The sequence below is a fragment of the Pristiophorus japonicus genome, chromosome 6, assembly GCF_044704955.1.
Source record: "Pristiophorus japonicus isolate sPriJap1 chromosome 6, sPriJap1.hap1, whole genome shotgun sequence".
Taxonomy (NCBI): Eukaryota; Metazoa; Chordata; class Chondrichthyes; family Pristiophoridae; genus Pristiophorus; species Pristiophorus japonicus.
The window spans coordinates 156,251,475-156,269,397 of NC_091982.1; positions in this window are offsets into that span (position 1 = coordinate 156,251,475).

The following is a 17,923-nucleotide window of genomic DNA, read 5'->3' on the forward strand; positions in this document are numbered from 1 at the left end:
GAGTCGGGAGGTCGGTGAGTTCGGTGAGTCGGGAGTTCGGTGAGGTTGGCGAGACAGGTCAGTGAATCGGGAGGTCGGCGAGTTCGGCAAGTCAGGAGGTCCGTGAATCGGGAGGTCGGTGAGTTCGAGAGGTCGGTGAGTTCGGTGACTCGGAAGGTCAGTGAGTTCGGGATGTCGGTGAGTTCGGCGAGTCAGGAAGTCGGTGAATCGGGAGGTCGGTGAGTTCGGCGAGTCGGGAGGTCGGTGAATCGGGAGGTCGGTGAGTCGGGAGGTCGGTGAATCGGGAGGTCGGTGAGTTCGGCGAGTCGGGAGGTCGGTGAATCGGGAGGTCGGTGAGTTCGGCGAGTCGGAAGGTCGGTGAGTTCGGCGAGTCGGGAGGTCGGTGAGTTCAGTGAGTCGGGAGGTCGGTGATTTCGGAAATTCGGAAGGTCGGTGAGTTCGGCGAGTCGGGAGGTCGGTGAGTTCAGCGAGTCGGGAGGTCGGTGAGACGGGAGGTCGGTGAATCGGGTGGTCGGGAGGTCGGCGAGTTCTGCGAGTCGGGAGGTCGGTGAATTGGGAGGTCGGGAGGTCAGTGAGTTCGGCGAGTCGGGAGGTTGGTGAGTTCGGCGAGACGGGAGGTCGATAAATTGGGAGGTCGGTGAATCGGGAGGTTGGCGAGTTGGGAGGTCGGTGAGTTCGGCGAGTCGGGAGGTCGGCGAGTCGGGAGGTCGGCGAATTGGGAGGTCGGCGAGTTGGGAGGTCAGCGAGTTCGGCGAGTCGGGAGGTCGGTGAATCGGGAGGTTGATAAGTTCGGCAAGTCGGGAGGTCGGTGAATCGGGGGGTCGGTGAGTTCAGCGAGTCGGGAGGTCGGTGAGTTCTGCGAGTCGGGAGGTCGGTGAGTTTGAGAGGTCGGCGAGTTCGGTGACTCGGAAGGTCAGTGAGTTCGGGAGGTCGGTGAGTTCGGCGAGTTAGGAGGTCGGTGAATCGGGAGGTCGGTGAGTACGGCGAGTCGGGAGGTCGGTGAATCGGGAGGTCGGTGAGTTCGGTGAGTCGGTAGGTCGGTGAATCGGGATATCGGTGAGTTCGGCGAGTCGGGAGGTCGGTGAATCGGGAGGTCCGTGAGTTCGGCGAGTCGGAAGGTCGGTGAGTTCGGCGAGTCGGTTCAGTGAGTTCAATGAGTCAGGAGGTCGGTGATTTTGGAAATTCGGAAGGTCGGTGAGTTCGGCGAGTTGGAAGGTCGGTGAGTTCGGCGAGTCGGGAGGTCGGTGAGTTCAGCGAGTCGGGAGGTCGGTGAGACGGGAGGTCGGTGAATCGGGAGGTCCTTGAGTTCGGCGAATCAGAAGGTCAGTGAGTTCGGGAGGTCGGTGAGTTCGGCGAATCGGGAGGTCGGTGAATCGGGAGGTTGGTGAATCGGGAGGCCGGCGAGTCAGGAGGTCGTTGAGTTCGGGAGGTTGGTGAGTTCGGTGAGTCGGGAGTTCGGTGATTTCGGCGAGACGGGAGGTCGGTGAATCGGGAGGTCGGTAAATCGGCAGGTCGGCAAGTTGGGAGGTCGGCGAGTTGGGAGGTCGGTGAGTTTGGCGAGTCGGGAGGTCGGTGAGTTCGGCGAGTCGGGAGGTCGGTGAGTTTGGCGAGTCAGGAGGTCGGCGAGTTCGGCAAGTCAGGAGGTCCGTGAATCGGGAGGTCAGCAAGTTGGGAAGTCGGCGAGTTGGGAGGTCGGTGAGTTCGGGAGGTTGGTGAGTTCGGCGAGTCGGGAGGTCGGTGAGTTCGGCGAGTTGGGTGGTCAGCGAGTTCGGCGAGACGGGTTGTCGGTGAATCGGGAGGTTAGTGAGTTCGGCGAGTCGGGAGGTCGGTGAATCGGGAGGTCGGTGAATCGTGAGGTCGGCGAGTCGTGAGGTCGGTGAGTTCGGAAGGTTTGTGAGTTCGGCGAGTCGGGAGGTCGGTGAGTTCGGCGAGACGGGAGGTCCGTGAATCGGGAGGTCGGTGAATCGGGAGATCGGCAAGTTGGGAGGTCGGCGAGTTCGGCGAGACGGGAGTTCGGTGAAGCGGGAGGTCGGTGAATCGGGAGATCGGCAATGTTGGGAGGTCGGCGAGTTGGGAGGGCGGTGAGTTCGGCGAGTCGGGAGGTCGGTGAGTTCGGCGAGTCAGGAGGTCCGTGAATCGGGAGGTCGGTGAATTGAGAGGTCGGCAAGTTGGGAGGTCGGCGAGTCAGGAGGTCGCCGAGTTCGGCAAGTCAGGAGGTCCGTGAATCGGGAGGTCGGTGAATCGGGAAGTCGGCAAGTTGGGAGGTCGGCGAGTTGGGAGGTCGGTGAGTTCGGCGAGTCGGGAGGTCGGTGAGTTCGGCGAGTCGGTTGGTCGGTGAGTTCGGGAGGTTGGTGAGTTCAGCGAGTTGTGAGGTCGGCGAGTCGGGAGGTCGGCGAGTCGGGAAGTCGGCGAATTAGGAGGTCAGCAAGTTGGGAGGTCGGCGTGTTGGGAGGTTGGCAAGTTCGGCGAGACAGGAGGCCGGTGAATCGGGAGGTTGGTGAGTTCGGCGAGTCGGGAGGTCGATGAATCGGGAGGTCGGTGAGTTCGGCTTGTCGGAAGATCGGTGAGTTCGGCGAGTCAGGTCAGTGAGTTCAGTGAGTCGGGAGGTCGGTGAGTTCAGCGAGTCGGAAGGTCGGTAAGTTCAGCGAGTCGGGAGGTCGGTGAGTTCAGCGAGTCGGGAGGTCGGTGAGACGTGAGGTCGGCGAGTTCGGAGGTCGGCGAGTTGGGAGGTCTGCGAGGCGGGAAGTCGGTGAATTGGGAGGTCGGTGAATCAGGAGGTCGGTGAGTTCGGCGAGTCGGGAGGTCGGTGAGTTCGGCAAGTCGGAAGATCGGTGTGTTCAGCGAGTCGGGAGGTCAGTGAGCCGGGAGGTCGGTGAGTACGGCAAGTCGGAAGGTCAGTGAGTTCAGCGAGTCGGAAGGTCGGTGAGCCGGGAGGTCGGTGAATTTGGCGAATCGGAAGGTCGGTGAGTTCGGCGAGTCGGGAGGTTGGTGAGTTTGGCGAGTCGGGAGGTCGTTGAGTCGGGAGGTCGGTGGGTTCGGCAAGTCGGGAGGTTGGTGAGTTTGGCGAGTCGGGAGGTCGTTGAGTCGGGAGGTCGGTGAGTTCAGCGAGTCGGGAGGTCGGTGAGACGTGAGGTCGGCGAGTTCGGAGGTCGGCGAGTTGGGAGGTCTGCGAGGCGGGAAGTCGGTGAATTGGGAGGTCGGTGAATCAGGAGGTCGGTGAGTTCGGCGAGTCGGGAGGTCGGTGAGTTCGGCAAGTCGGAAGATCGGTGTGTTCAGCGAGTCGGGAGGTCAGTGAGCCGGGAGGTCGGTGAGTACGGCAAGTCGGAAGGTCAGTGAGTTCAGCGAGTCGGAAGGTCGGTGAGCCGGGAGGTCGGTGAATTTGGCGAATCGGAAGGTCGGTGAGTTCGGCGAGTCGGGAGGTTGGTGAGTTTGGCGAGTCGGGAGGTCGTTGAGTCGGGAGGTCGGTGTGTTCAGCGAGTCGGGAGGTCGGTGAGTCGGGTGGTCGGTGAGTACGGCAAGTCGGAAGGTCAGTGAGTTCAGCGAGTCGGAAGGTCGGTGAGCCGGGAGGTCGGTGAATTTGGCGAATCGGAAGGTCGGTGAGTTCGGCGAGTCGGGAGGTTGGTGAGTTTGGCGAGTCGGGAGGTCGTTGAGTCGGGAGGTCGGTGGGTTCGGCAAGTCGGGAGGTTGGTGAGTTTGGCGAGTCGGGAGGTCGTTGAGTCGGGAGGTCGGTGAGTTCGGCGAGTCGGGAGGTCGGTGAGTTCGGTGAGTCGGGAGTTCGGTGAGGTTGGCGAGACAGGAGGTCAGTGAATCGGGAGGTCGGCGAGTTCGGCAAGTCAGGAGGTCCGTGAATCGGGAGGTCGGTGAGTTCGAGAGGTCGGTGAGTTCGGTGACTCGGAAGGTCAGTGAGTTCGGGATGTCGGTGAGTTCGGCGAGTCAGGAGGTCGGTGAATCGGGAGGTCGGTGAGTTCGGCGAGTCGGGAGGTCGGTGAATCGGGAGGTCGGTGAGTCGGGAGGTCGGTGAATCGGGAGGTCGGTGAGTTCGGCGAGTCGGGAGGTCGGTGAATCGGGAGGTCGGTGAGTTCGGCGAGTCGGTAGGTCGGTGAGTTCGGCGAGTCGGGAGGTCGGTGAGTTCAGTGAGTCGGGAGGTCGGTGATTTCGGAAATTCGGAAGGTCGGTGAGTTCGGCGAGTTGGAAGGTCGGTGAGTTCGGCGAGTCGGGAGGTCGGTGAGTTCAGCGAGTCGGGAGGTCGGTGAGACGGGAGGTCGGTGAATCGGGAGGTCGGGAAGTCAGCGAGTTCTGCGAGTCGGGAGGTCGGTGAATCGGGAGGTCGGGAGGTCTGTGAGTTCGGCGAGTCGGGAGGTCGGTGAGTTCGGCGAGACGGGAGGTCGGTGAATTGGGAGGTCGGTGAATCGGGAGGTCGGCGAGTTGGGAGGTCGGTGAGTTCGGCGAGTCGGGAGGTCGGTGAGTTCGGCGAGGCTGGAGGTCGGCGAGTCGGGAGGTCGGCGAATTGGGAGGTCGGCGAGTTGGGAGGTCAGCGAGTTCGGCGAGTCGGGAGGTCGGCGAATCGGGAGGTTGATAAGTTCGGCAAGTCGGGAGGTCGGTGAATCGGGAGGTCCGTGAGTTCGGCGAGTTGGGAGGTCGGTGAGTTCGGCGAGTCTGGAGGTCGGTGAGTTCTGCGAGTCGGGAGGTCGGTGAGTTCGAGAGGTCGGTGAGTTCGGTGACTCGGAAGGTCAGTGAGTTCGGGAGGTCGGTGAGTTCGGCGAGTCAGGAGGCAGGTGAATCGGGAGGTTTGTGAGTACGGCGAGTCGGGAGGTCAGTGAATCGGGAGGTCGGTGAGTTCGGTGAGTCGGGAGGTCGGTGAATCGGGAGGTCGGTGAGTTCGGCGAGTCGGGAGGTCGGTGAATCGGGAGGTCCGTGAGTTCGGCGAGTCGGAAGGTCGGTGAGTTCGGCGAGTCGGTTCAGTGAGTTCAATGAGTCGGGAGGTCGGTGATTTTGGAAATTCGGAAGGTCGGTGAGTTCGGCGAGTCGGAAGGTCGGTGAGTTCGGCGAGTCGGTTCAGTGAGTTCAATGAGTCAGGAGGTCGGTGATTTTGGAAATTCGGAAGGTCGGTGAGTTCGGCGAGTTGGAAGGTCGGTGAGTTCGGCGAGTCGGGAGGTCGGTGAGTTCAGCGAGTCGGGAGGTCGGTGAGACGGGAGGTCGGTGAATCGGGAGGTCCTTGAGTTCGGCGAATCAGAAGGTCAGTGAGTTCGGGAGGTCGGTGAGTTCGGCGAGTCGGGAGGTCGGTGAATCGGGAGGTTGGTAATCGGGAGGCCGGCGAGTCATGACGTCGGTGAGTTCGGGAGGTTGGTGAGTTCGGTGAGTCGGGAGTTCGGTGATTTCGGCGAGACGGGAGGTCGGTGAATCGGGAGGTCGGTAAATCGGCAGGTCGGCAAGTTGGGAGGTCGGCGAGTTGGGAGGTCGGTGAGTTCGGCGAGTCGGGAGGTCGGTGAGTTCGGCGAGTCGGGAGGTCGGTGAGTTTGGCGAGTCAGGAGGTCGGCGAGTTCAGCAAGTCAGGAGGTCCGTGAATCGGGAGGTCGGCAAGTTGGGAGGTCGGCGAGTTGGGAGGTCGGTGAGTTCGGGAGGTTGGTGAGTTCGGCGAGTCGGGAGGTCGGTGAGATCGGCGAGTCAGGAGGTCGGCGAGTTCGGCAGGCCAGGAGGTCCGTGAATCGGGAGGTCAGTGAATCGGGAGGTCGGCAAGTTGGGAGGTCGGCGAGTTGGGAGGTCGGTGAGCTCGGCGAGTTGGGAGGTCGGCGAGTTCGGCGAGACGGGAGGTCGGTGAGTTCGGGAGGTTGGTGAGTCGGAAGGACAGTGAATCGGGAGGACGGTGAGTTCGGCGAGTTGAAAGGTCGGTGAGTTCGGCGAGTCGGGAGGTCGGTGAGTCGGAAGGTCGGTGAGTTTGGCGAGTCAGGAGGTCGGCGAGTTCGGCAAGTCAGGAGGTCGGTGAATCGGGAGGTCGGTGAATCGGGAGGTCGGCAAGTTGGGAGGTCTGCGAGTTGGGAGGTCGGTGAGTTCGGCGAGTCGGGAGGTCGGTGAGTTCAGCGAGTCGGGAGGTCGGTGAGTTCGGGAGTTTGGTGAGTTCGTCGAGTTGGGAGGTCGGTGAATCGGGAGGTCGACGAATTGGGAGGTCGGTGAGTCGGGCGGTCGGTGTGTCGGGAGGCCGGTGAGTTCGGCGAGTCGGTAGGTCGGTGAGTTTGGCGAGTCAGAAGGTCGGTGAGTCGGGAGGTCGGTGAATCGGGAGGTCGATGAATTCGGCGAATCGGGAGGTCGGTGAGTTCAGCGAGACGGGAGGTCGGTGAGTTCGGGAGTTCGGTGAGTTCAGCGAGTTAGGAGGTCGGTGAATCGGGAGGTCGGTGAGTTCGGGAGTTCGGTGAGTTCAGCGAGTTGGGAGATCGGTGAATCGGGAGGTCGGTGAATCAGGAGGTCGGCGAGTCGGGAGGTCGGTGAATCGGGAGGTCGGCGAATTGGGAGGTCGGTGAGTCGGGCGGTCGGTGAGTCGGGAGGTCGGTGAGTTCGGCGAGTCGGTAGGTCGGTGAGTTTGGCGAGTCAGAAGGTCGGTGAGTCGGGAGGTCGGCGAGTCGGGAGGTCGGTGAGTTCGGCGAGACGGGAGGTCGGTGAGTTCGGCGAGTCAGGAGGTCGGTGAGGTTTGTGAGTTCGGCGAGACGGGAGGTCGGTGAGTTCGGTGAGTTCGGCGAGTCGGGAGGTCGGTGAGTTCGGCGAGACAGGAGGTCGGTGAGTTCGGCGAGACGGGAGGTTGGTGAATCGGGAGGTCGGCAAGTTAGGAGGTCGGCGAGTTAGGAGGTCGGTGAGTTCGGCGAGTCGGGAGGTCGGTGAGTTCGGCGAGTCGGGAATTCGGTGAGTTCGGCAAGTCGGAAGATCGGTGAGTTCGGCGAGTCGGTTGGTCGGTGAGTTCGGGAGGTCGGCGAGTCGGGAAGTCGGCGAATTGGGAGGTCAGCAAGTTGGGAGGTCGGCGATTTCGGCGAGACGGGAGGTCGGTGAGTTCGAGAGGTTGGTGAATCGGTAGGGCGGTGAGTTCGGCGAGTCGGAAGGTCGGTGAATCGGGAAGTCGGTGAGTTCGGCGAGTCGGGAGGTCGGTGAGTTTGGCGAGATGGGAGGTCGGTGAATCGGGAGTTGGTAAATTGGTAGGTTGGCAAGTTGGGAGGTCGGCGAGTTGGGAGGTCAGTGAGTTCGGCGAGTCGGGAGGTCGGTGAGTTCGGCAAGTCAGGAGGTCGGCGAGTTCGGCAAGTCAGGAGGTCCGTGAATTGGGAGGTCGGTGAATCGGGAGGTCGGCAAGTTGAGAGGTCGGTGAGTTCGGCGAGTCGGGAGGTCGGTGAGTTCGGCGAGTCGGGAGGTCGGTGAGTTCGGGAGGTTGGTGACTTCGGCGAGTTGGGAGGTCGGTGAATCGGGAGGTCGGCGAATTGGGAGGTCGGTGAGTCGGGTGGTCGGTGAGTCGGGAGGTCGGTGAGTTCGGCGAGTCGGAAGGTCGGTGAGTTTGGCGAGTCAGAAGGTCGGTGAGTCGGGAGGTCGGTGAATCGGGAGGTCGGTGAGTTCGGCGAGTCGGGAGGTCGGTGAGTTCGGCAAGTCGGAAGATCGGTGTGTTCAGCGAGTCGGGAGGTCGGTGAGTCGGGTGGTCGGTGAGTACGGCAAGTCGGAAGGTCAGTGAGTTCAGCGAGTCGGAAGGTCGGTGAGCCGGGAGGTCGGTGAATTTGGCGAATCGGAAGGTCGGTGAGTTCGGCGAGTCGGGAGGTTGGTGAGTTTGGCGAGTCGGTAGGTCGTTGAGTCAGCAGGTCTGTGAGTTCGGCGAGTCGGGAGGTCGGTGAGTTCGGTGAGTCGGGAGTTCGGTGAGGTTGGCGAGACAGGTCAGTGAATCGGGAGGTCGGCGAGTTCGGCAAGTCAGGAGGTCCGTGAATCGGGAGGTCGGTGAGTTCGAGAGGTCGGTGAGTTCGGTGACTCGGAAGGTCAGTGAGTTCGGGATGTCGGTGAGTTCGGCGAGTCAGGAAGTCGGTGAATCGGGAGGTCGGTGAGTTCGGCGAGTCGGGAGGTCGGTGAATCGGGAGGTCGGTGAGTCGGGAGGTCGGTGAATCGGGAGGTCGGTGAGTTCGGCGAGTCGGGAGGTCGGTGAATCGGGAGGTCGGTGAGTTCGGCGAGTCGGAAGGTCGGTGAGTTCGGCGAGTCGGGAGGTCGGTGAGTTCAGTGAGTCGGGAGGTCGGTGATTTCGGAAATTCGGAAGGTCGGTGAGTTCGGCGAGTCGGGAGGTCGGTGAGTTCAGCGAGTCGGGAGGTCGGTGAGACGGGAGGTCGGTGAATCGGGTGGTCGGGAGGTCGGCGAGTTCTGCGAGTCGGGAGGTCGGTGAATTGGGAGGTCGGGAGGTCAGTGAGTTCGGCGAGTCGGGAGGTTGGTGAGTTCGGCGAGACGGGAGGTCGATAAATTGGGAGGTCGGTGAATCGGGAGGTTGGCGAGTTGGGAGGTCGGTGAGTTCGGCGAGTCGGGAGGTCGGCGAGTCGGGAGGTCGGCGAATTGGGAGGTCGGCGAGTTGGGAGGTCAGCGAGTTCGGCGAGTCGGGAGGTCGGTGAATCGGGAGGTTGATAAGTTCGGCAAGTCGGGAGGTCGGTGAATCGGGGGGTCGGTGAGTTCAGCGAGTCGGGAGGTCGGTGAGTTCTGCGAGTCGGGAGGTCGGTGAGTTTGAGAGGTCGGCGAGTTCGGTGACTCGGAAGGTCAGTGAGTTCGGGAGGTCGGTGAGTTCGGCGAGTTAGGAGGTCGGTGAATCGGGAGGTCGGTGAGTACGGCGAGTCGGGAGGTCGGTGAATCGGGAGGTCGGTGAGTTCGGTGAGTCGGTAGGTCGGTGAATCGGGATATCGGTGAGTTCGGCGAGTCGGGAGGTCGGTGAATCGGGAGGTCCGTGAGTTCGGCGAGTCGGAAGGTCGGTGAGTTCGGCGAGTCGGTTCAGTGAGTTCAATGAGTCAGGAGGTCGGTGATTTTGGAAATTCGGAAGGTCGGTGAGTTCGGCGAGTTGGAAGGTCGGTGAGTTCGGCGAGTCGGGAGGTCGGTGAGTTCAGCGAGTCGGGAGGTCGGTGAGACGGGAGGTCGGTGAATCGGGAGGTCCTTGAGTTCGGCGAATCAGAAGGTCAGTGAGTTCGGGAGGTCGGTGAGTTCGGCGAATCGGGAGGTCGGTGAATCGGGAGGTTGGTGAATCGGGAGGCCGGCGAGTCAGGAGGTCGGTGAGTTCGGGAGGTTGGTGAGTTCGGTGAGTCGGGAGTTCGGTGATTTCGGCGAGACGGGAGGTCGGTGAATCGGGAGGTCGGTAAATCGGCAGGTCGGCAAGTTGGGAGGTCGGCGAGTTGGGAGGTCGGTGAGTTTGGCGAGTCGGGAGGTCGGTGAGTTCGGCGAGTCGGGAGGTCGGTGAGTTTGGCGAGTCAGGAGGTCGGCGAGTTCGGCAAGTCAGGAGGTCCGTGAATCGGGAGGTCAGCAAGTTGGGAAGTCGGCGAGTTGGGAGGTCGGTGAGTTCGGGAGGTTGGTGAGTTCGGCGAGTCGGGAGGTCGGTGAGTTCGGCGAGTTGGGTGGTCAGCGAGTTCGGCGAGACGGGTTGTCGGTGAATCGGGAGGTTAGTGAGTTCGGCGAGTCGGGAGGTCGGTGAATCGGGAGGTCGGTGAATCGTGAGGTCGGCGAGTCGTGAGGTCGGTGAGTTCGGAAGGTTTGTGAGTTCGGCGAGTCGGGAGGTCGGTGAGTTCGGCGAGACGGGAGGTCCGTGAATCGGGAGGTCGGTGAATCGGGAGATCGGCAAGTTGGGAGGTCGGCGAGTTCGGCGAGACGGGAGTTCGGTGAAGCGGGAGGTCGGTGAATCGGGAGATCGGCAATGTTGGGAGGTCGGCGAGTTGGGAGGGCGGTGAGTTCGGCGAGTCGGGAGGTCGGTGAGTTCGGCGAGTCAGGAGGTCCGTGAATCGGGAGGTCGGTGAATTGAGAGGTCGGCAAGTTGGGAGGTCGGCGAGTCAGGAGGTCGCCGAGTTCGGCAAGTCAGGAGGTCCGTGAATCGGGAGGTCGGTGAATCGGGAAGTCGGCAAGTTGGGAGGTCGGCGAGTTGGGAGGTCGGTGAGTTCGGCGAGTCGGGAGGTCGGTGAGTTCGGCGAGTCGGTTGGTCGGTGAGTTCGGGAGGTTGGTGAGTTCAGCGAGTTGTGAGGTCGGCGAGTCGGGAGGTCGGCGAGTCGGGAAGTCGGCGAATTAGGAGGTCAGCAAGTTGGGAGGTCGGCGTGTTGGGAGGTTGGCAAGTTCGGCGAGACAGGAGGCCGGTGAATCGGGAGGTTGGTGAGTTCGGCGAGTCGGGAGGTCGATGAATCGGGAGGTCGGTGAGTTCGGCTTGTCGGAAGATCGGTGAGTTCGGCGAGTCAGGTCAGTGAGTTCAGTGAGTCGGGAGGTCGGTGAGTTCAGCGAGTCGGAAGGTCGGTAAGTTCAGCGAGTCGGGAGGTCGGTGAGTTCAGCGAGTCGGGAGGTCGGTGAGACGTGAGGTCGGCGAGTTCGGAGGTCGGCGAGTTGGGAGGTCTGCGAGGCGGGAAGTCGGTGAATTGGGAGGTCGGTGAATCAGGAGGTCGGTGAGTTCGGCGAGTCGGGAGGTCGGTGAGTTCGGCAAGTCGGAAGATCGGTGTGTTCAGCGAGTCGGGAGGTCAGTGAGCCGGGAGGTCGGTGAGTACGGCAAGTCGGAAGGTCAGTGAGTTCAGCGAGTCGGAAGGTCGGTGAGCCGGGAGGTCGGTGAATTTGGCGAATCGGAAGGTCGGTGAGTTCGGCGAGTCGGGAGGTTGGTGAGTTTGGCGAGTCGGGAGGTCGTTGAGTCGGGAGGTCGGTGGGTTCGGCAAGTCGGGAGGTTGGTGAGTTTGGCGAGTCGGGAGGTCGTTGAGTCGGGAGGTCGGTGAGTTCGGCGAGTCGGGAGGTCGGTGAGTTCGGTGAGTCGGGAGTTCGGTGAGGTTGGCGAGACAGGAGGTCAGTGAATCGGGAGGTCGGCGAGTTCGGCAAGTCAGGAGGTCCGTGAATCGGGAGGTCGGTGAGTTCGAGAGGTCGGTGAGTTCGGTGACTCGGAAGGTCAGTGAGTTCGGGATGTCGGTGAGTTCGGCGAGTCAGGAGGTCGGTGAATCGGGAGGTCGGTGAGTTCGGCGAGTCGGGAGGTCGGTGAATCGGGAGGTCGGTGAGTCGGGAGGTCGGTGAATCGGGAGGTCGGTGAGTTCGGCGAGTCGGGAGGTCGGTGAATCGGGAGGTCGGTGAGTTCGGCGAGTCGGTAGGTCGGTGAGTTCGGCGAGTCGGGAGGTCGGTGAGTTCAGTGAGTCGGGAGGTCGGTGATTTCGGAAATTCGGAAGGTCGGTGAGTTCGGCGAGTTGGAAGGTCGGTGAGTTCGGCGAGTCGGGAGGTCGGTGAGTTCAGCGAGTCGGGAGGTCGGTGAGACGGGAGGTCGGTGAATCGGGAGGTTGGGAAGTCGGCGAGTTCTGCGAGTCGGGAGGTCGGTGAATCGGGAGGTCGGGAGGTCTGTGAGTTCGGCGAGTCGGGAGGTCGGTGAGTTCGGCGAGACGGGAGGTCGGTGAATTGGGAGGTCGGTGAATCGGGAGGTCGGCGAGTTGGGAGGTCGGTGAGTTCGGCGAGTCGGGAGGTCGGTGAGTTCGGCGAGGCTGGAGGTCGGCGAGTCGGGAGGTCGGCGAATTGGGAGGTCGGCGAGTTGGGAGGTCAGCGAGTTCGGCGAGTCGGGAGGTCGGCGAATCGGGAGGTTGATAAGTTCGGCAAGTCGGGAGGTCGGTGAATCGGGAGGTCCGTGAGTTCGGCGAGTTGGGAGGTCGGTGAGTTCGGCGAGTCTGGAGGTCGGTGAGTTCTGCGAGTCGGGAGGTCGGTGAGTTCGAGAGGTCGGTGAGTTCGGTGACTCGGAAGGTCAGTGAGTTCGGGAGGTCGGTGAGTTCGGCGAGTCAGGAGGCAGGTGAATCGGGAGGTTTGTGAGTACGGCGAGTCGGGAGGTCAGTGAATCGGGAGGTCGGTGAGTTCGGTGAGTCGGGAGGTCGGTGAATCGGGAGGTCGGTGAGTTCGGCGAGTCGGGAGGTCGGTGAATCGGGAGGTCCGTGAGTTCGGCGAGTCGGAAGGTCGGTGAGCCGGGAGGTCGGTGAATTTGGCGAATCGGAAGGTCGGTGAGTTCGGCGAGTCGGGAGGTTGGTGAGTTTGGCGAGTCGGTAGGTCGTTGAGTCAGCAGGTCTGTGAGTTCGGCGAGTCGGGAGGTCGGTGAGTTCGGTGAGTCGGGAGTTCGGTGAGGTTGGCGAGACAGGTCAGTGAATCGGGAGGTCGGCGAGTTCGGCAAGTCAGGAGGTCCGTGAATCGGGAGGTCGGTGAGTTCGAGAGGTCGGTGAGTTCGGTGACTCGGAAGGTCAGTGAGTTCGGGATGTCGGTGAGTTCGGCGAGTCAGGAAGTCGGTGAATCGGGAGGTCGGTGAGTTCGGCGAGTCGGGAGGTCGGTGAATCGGGAGGTCGGTGAGTCGGGAGGTCGGTGAATCGGGAGGTCGGTGAGTTCGGCGAGTCGGGAGGTCGGTGAATCGGGAGGTCGGTGAGTTCGGCGAGTCGGAAGGTCGGTGAGTTCGGCGAGTCGGGAGGTCGGTGAGTTCAGTGAGTCGGGAGGTCGGTGATTTCGGAAATTCGGAAGGTCGGTGAGTTCGGCGAGTCGGGAGGTCGGTGAGTTCAGCGAGTCGGGAGGTCGGTGAGACGGGAGGTCGGTGAATCGGGTGGTCGGGAGGTCGGCGAGTTCTGCGAGTCGGGAGGTCGGTGAATTGGGAGGTCGGGAGGTCAGTGAGTTCGGCGAGTCGGGAGGTTGGTGAGTTCGGCGAGACGGGAGGTCGATAAATTGGGAGGTCGGTGAATCGGGAGGTTGGCGAGTTGGGAGGTCGGTGAGTTCGGCGAGTCGGGAGGTCGGCGAGTCGGGAGGTCGGCGAATTGGGAGGTCGGCGAGTTGGGAGGTCAGCGAGTTCGGCGAGTCGGGAGGTCGGTGAATCGGGAGGTTGATAAGTTCGGCAAGTCGGGAGGTCGGTGAATCGGGGGGTCGGTGAGTTCAGCGAGTCGGGAGGTCGGTGAGTTCTGCGAGTCGGGAGGTCGGTGAGTTTGAGAGGTCGGCGAGTTCGGTGACTCGGAAGGTCAGTGAGTTCGGGAGGTCGGTGAGTTCGGCGAGTTAGGAGGTCGGTGAATCGGGAGGTCGGTGAGTACGGCGAGTCGGGAAGTCGGTGAATCGGGAGGTCGGTGAGTTCGGTGAGTCGGTAGGTCGGTGAATCGGGATATCGGTGAGTTCGGCGAGTCGGGAGGTCGGTGAATCGGGAGGTCCGTGAGTTCGGCGAGTCGGAAGGTCGGTGAGTTCGGCGAGTCGGTTCAGTGAGTTCAATGAGTCAGGAGGTCGGTGATTTTGGAAATTCGGAAGGTCGGTGAGTTCGGCGAGTTGGAAGGTCGGTGAGTTCGGCGAGTCGGGAGGTCGGTGAGTTCAGCGAGTCGGGAGGTCGGTGAGACGGGAGGTCGGTGAATCGGGAGGTCCTTGAGTTCGGCGAATCAGAAGGTCAGTGAGTTCGGGAGGTCGGTGAGTTCGGCGAATCGGGAGGTCGGTGAATCGGGAGGTTGGTGAATCGGGAGGCCGGCGAGTCAGGAGGTCGGTGAGTTCGGGAGGTTGGTGAGTTCGGTGAGTCGGGAGTTCGGTGATTTCGGCGAGACGGGAGGTCGGTGAATCAGGAGGTCGGTAAATCGGCAGGTCGGCAAGTTGGGAGGTCGGCGAGTTGGGAGGTCGGTGAGTTTGGCGAGTCGGGAGGTCGGTGAGTTCGGCGAGTCGGGAGGTCGGTGAGTTTGGCGAGTCAGGAGGTCGGCGAGTTCGGCAAGTCAGGAGGTCCGTGAATCGGGAGGTCGGCAAGTTGGGAAGTCGGCGAGTTGGGAGGTCGGTGAGTTCGGGAGGTTGGTGAGTTCGGCGAGTCGGGAGGTCGGTGAGTTCGGCGAGTTGGGTGGTCAGCGAGTTCGGCGAGACGGGTTGTCGGTGAATCGGGAGGTTAGTGAGTTCGGCGAGTCGGGAGGTCGGTGAATCGGGAGGTCGGTGAATCGTGAGGTCGGCGAGTCGTGAGGTCGGTGAGTTCGGAAGGTTTGTGAGTTCGGCGAGTCGGGAGGTCGGTGAGTTCGGCGAGACGGGAGGTCCGTGAATCGGGAGGTCGGTGAATCGGGAGATCGGCAAGTTGGGAGGTCGGCGAGTTCGGCGAGACGGGAGTTCGGTGAAGCGGGAGGTCGGTGAATCGGGAGATCGGCAATGTTGGGAGGTCGGCGAGTTGGGAGGGCGGTGAGTTCGGCGAGTCGGGAGGTCGGTGAGTTCGGCGAGTCAGGAGGTCCGTGAATCGGGAGGTCGGTGAATTGAGAGGTCGGCAAGTTGGGAGGTCGGCGAGTCAGGAGGTCGCCGAGTTCGGCAAGTCAGGAGGTCCGTGAATCGGGAGGTCGGTGAATCGGGAAGTCGGCAAGTTGGGAGGTCGGCGAGTTGGGAGGTCGGTGAGTTCGGCGAGTCGGGAGGTCGGTGAGTTCGGCGAGTCGGTTGGTCGGTGAGTTCGGGAGGTTGGTGAGTTCAGCGAGTTGTGAGGTCGGCGAGTCGGGAGGTCGGCGAGTCGGGAAGTCGGCGAATTAGGAGGTCAGCAAGTTGGGAGGTCGGCGTGTTGGGAGGTTGGCAAGTTCGGCGAGACAGGAGGCCGGTGAATCGGGAGGTTGGTGAGTTCGGCGAGTCGGGAGGTCGATGAATCGGGAGGTCGGTGAGTTCGGCTTGTCGGAAGATCGGTGAGTTCGGCGAGTCAGGTCAGTGAGTTCAGTGAGTCGGGAGGTCGGTGAGTTCAGCGAGTCGGAAGGTCGGTAAGTTCAGCGAGTCGGGAGGTCGGTGAGTTCAGCGAGTCGGGAGGTCGGTGAGACGTGAGGTCGGCGAGTTCGGAGGTCGGCGAGTTGGGAGGTCTGCGAGGCGGGAAGTCGGTGAATTGGGAGGTCGGTGAATCAGGAGGTCGGTGAGTTCGGCGAGTCGGGAGGTCGGTGAGTTCGGCAAGTCGGAAGATCGGTGTGTTCAGCGAGTCGGGAGGTCAGTGAGCCGGGAGGTCGGTGAGTACGGCAAGTCGGAAGGTCAGTGAGTTCAGCGAGTCGGAAGGTCGGTGAGCCGGGAGGTCGGTGAATTTGGCGAATCGGAAGGTCGGTGAGTTCGGCGAGTCGGGAGGTTGGTGAGTTTGGCGAGTCGGGAGGTCGTTGAGTCGGGAGGTCGGTGGGTTCGGCAAGTCGGGAGGTTGGTGAGTTTGGCGAGTCGGGAGGTCGTTGAGTCGGGAGGTCGGTGAGTTCGGCGAGTCGGGAGGTCGGTGAGTTCGGTGAGTCGGGAGTTCGGTGAGGTTGGCGAGACAGGAGGTCAGTGAATCGGGAGGTCGGCGAGTTCGGCAAGTCAGGAGGTCCGTGAATCGGGAGGTCGGTGAGTTCGAGAGGTCGGTGAGTTCGGTGACTCGGAAGGTCAGTGAGTTCGGGATGTCGGTGAGTTCGGCGAGTCAGGAGGTCGGTGAATCGGGAGGTCGGTGAGTTCGGCGAGTCGGGAGGTCGGTGAATCGGGAGGTCGGTGAGTCGGGAGGTCGGTGAATCGGGAGGTCGGTGAGTTCGGCGAGTCGGGAGGTCGGTGAATCGGGAGGTCGGTGAGTTCGGCGAGTCGGTAGGTCGGTGAGTTCGGCGAGTCGGGAGGTCGGTGAGTTCAGTGAGTCGGGAGGTCGGTGATTTCGGAAATTCGGAAGGTCGGTGAGTTCGGCGAGTTGGAAGGTCGGTGAGTTCGGCGAGTCGGGAGGTCGGTGAGTTCAGCGAGTCGGGAGGTCGGTGAGACGGGAGGTCGGTGAATCGGGAGGTCGGGAAGTCAGCGAGTTCTGCGAGTCGGGAGGTCGGTGAATCGGGAGGTCGGGAGGTCTGTGAGTTCGGCGAGTCGGGAGGTCGGTGAGTTCGGCGAGACGGGAGGTCGGTGAATTGGGAGGTCGGTGAATCGGGAGGTCGGCGAGTTGGGAGGTCGGTGAGTTCGGCGAGTCGGGAGGTCGGTGAGTTCGGCGAGGCTGGAGGTCGGCGAGTCGGGAGGTCGGCGAATTGGGAGGTCGGCGAGTTGGGAGGTCAGCGAGTTCGGCGAGTCGGGAGGTCGGCGAATCGGGAGGTTGATAAGTTCGGCAAGTCGGGAGGTCGGTGAATCGGGAGGTCCGTGAGTTCGGCGAGTTGGGAGGTCGGTGAGTTCGGCGAGTCTGGAGGTCGGTGAGTTCTGCGAGTCGGGAGGTCGGTGAGTTCGAGAGGTCGGTGAGTTCGGTGACTCGGAAGGTCAGTGAGTTCGGGAGGTCGGTGAGTTCGGCGAGTCAGGAGGCAGGTGAATCGGGAGGTTTGTGAGTACGGCGAGTCGGGAGGTCAGTGAATCGGGAGGTCGGTGAGTTCGGTGAGTCGGGAGGTCGGTGAATCGGGAGGTCGGTGAGTTCGGCGAGTCGGGAGGTCGGTGAATCGGGAGGTCCGTGAGTTCGGCGAGTCGGAAGGTCGGTGAGTTCGGCGAGTCGGTTCAGTGAGTTCAATGAGTCGGGAGGTCGGTGATTTTGGAAATTCGGAAGGTCGGTGAGTTCGGCGAGTCGGAAGGTCGGTGAGTTCGGCGAGTCGGTTCAGTGAGTTCAATGAGTCAGGAGGTCGGTGATTTTGGAAATTCGGAAGGTCGGTGAGTTCGGCGAGTTGGAAGGTCGGTGAGTTCGGCGAGTCGGGAGGTCGGTGAGTTCAGCGAGTCGGGAGGTCGGTGAGACGGGAGGTCGGTGAATCGGGAGGTCCTTGAGTTCGGCGAATCAGAAGGTCAGTGAGTTCGGGAGGTCGGTGAGTTCGGCGAGTCGGGAGGTCGGTGAATCGGGAGGTTGGTAATCGGGAGGCCGGCGAGTCATGACGTCGGTGAGTTCGGGAGGTTGGTGAGTTCGGTGAGTCGGGAGTTCGGTGATTTCGGCGAGACGGGAGGTCGGTGAATCGGGAGGTCGGTAAATCGGCAGGTCGGCAAGTTGGGAGGTCGGCGAGTTGGGAGGTCGGTGAGTTCGGCGAGTCGGGAGGTCGGTGAGTTCGGCGAGTCGGGAGGTCGGTGAGTTTGGCGAGTCAGGAGGTCGGCGAGTTCAGCAAGTCAGGAGGTCCGTGAATCGGGAGGTCGGCAAGTTGGGAGGTCGGCGAGTTGGGAGGTCGGTGAGTTCGGGAGGTTGGTGAGTTCGGCGAGTCGGGAGGTCGGTGAGATCGGCGAGTCAGGAGGTCGGCGAGTTCGGCAGGCCAGGAGGTCCGTGAATCGGGAGGTCGGTGAATCGGGAGGTCGGCAAGTTGGGAGGTCGGCGAGTTGGGAGGTCGGTGAGCTCGGCGAGTTGGGAGGTCGGCGAGTTCGGCGAGACGGGAGGTCGGTGAGTTCGGGAGGTTGGTGAGTCGGAAGGACAGTGAATCGGGAGGACGGTGAGTTCGGCGAGTTGAAAGGTCGGTGAGTTCGGCGAGTCGGGAGGTCGGTGAGTCGGAAGGTCGGTGAGTTTGGCGAGTCAGGAGGTCGGCGAGTTCGGCAAGTCAGGAGGTCGGTGAATCGGGAGGTCGGTGAATCGGGAGGTCGGCAAGTTGGGAGGTCTGCGAGTTGGGAGGTCGGTGAGTTCGGCGAGTCGGGAGGTCGGTGAGTTCAGCGAGTCGGGAGGTCGGTGAGTTCGGGAGTTTGGTGAGTTCGTCGAGTTGGGAGGTCGGTGAATCGGGAGGTCGACGAATTGGGAGGTCGGTGAGTCGGGCGGTCGGTGTGTCGGGAGGCCGGTGAGTTCGGCGAGTCGGTAGGTCGGTGAGTTTGGCGAGTCAGAAGGTCGGTGAGTCGGGAGGTCGGTGAATCGGGAGGTCGATGAATTCGGCGA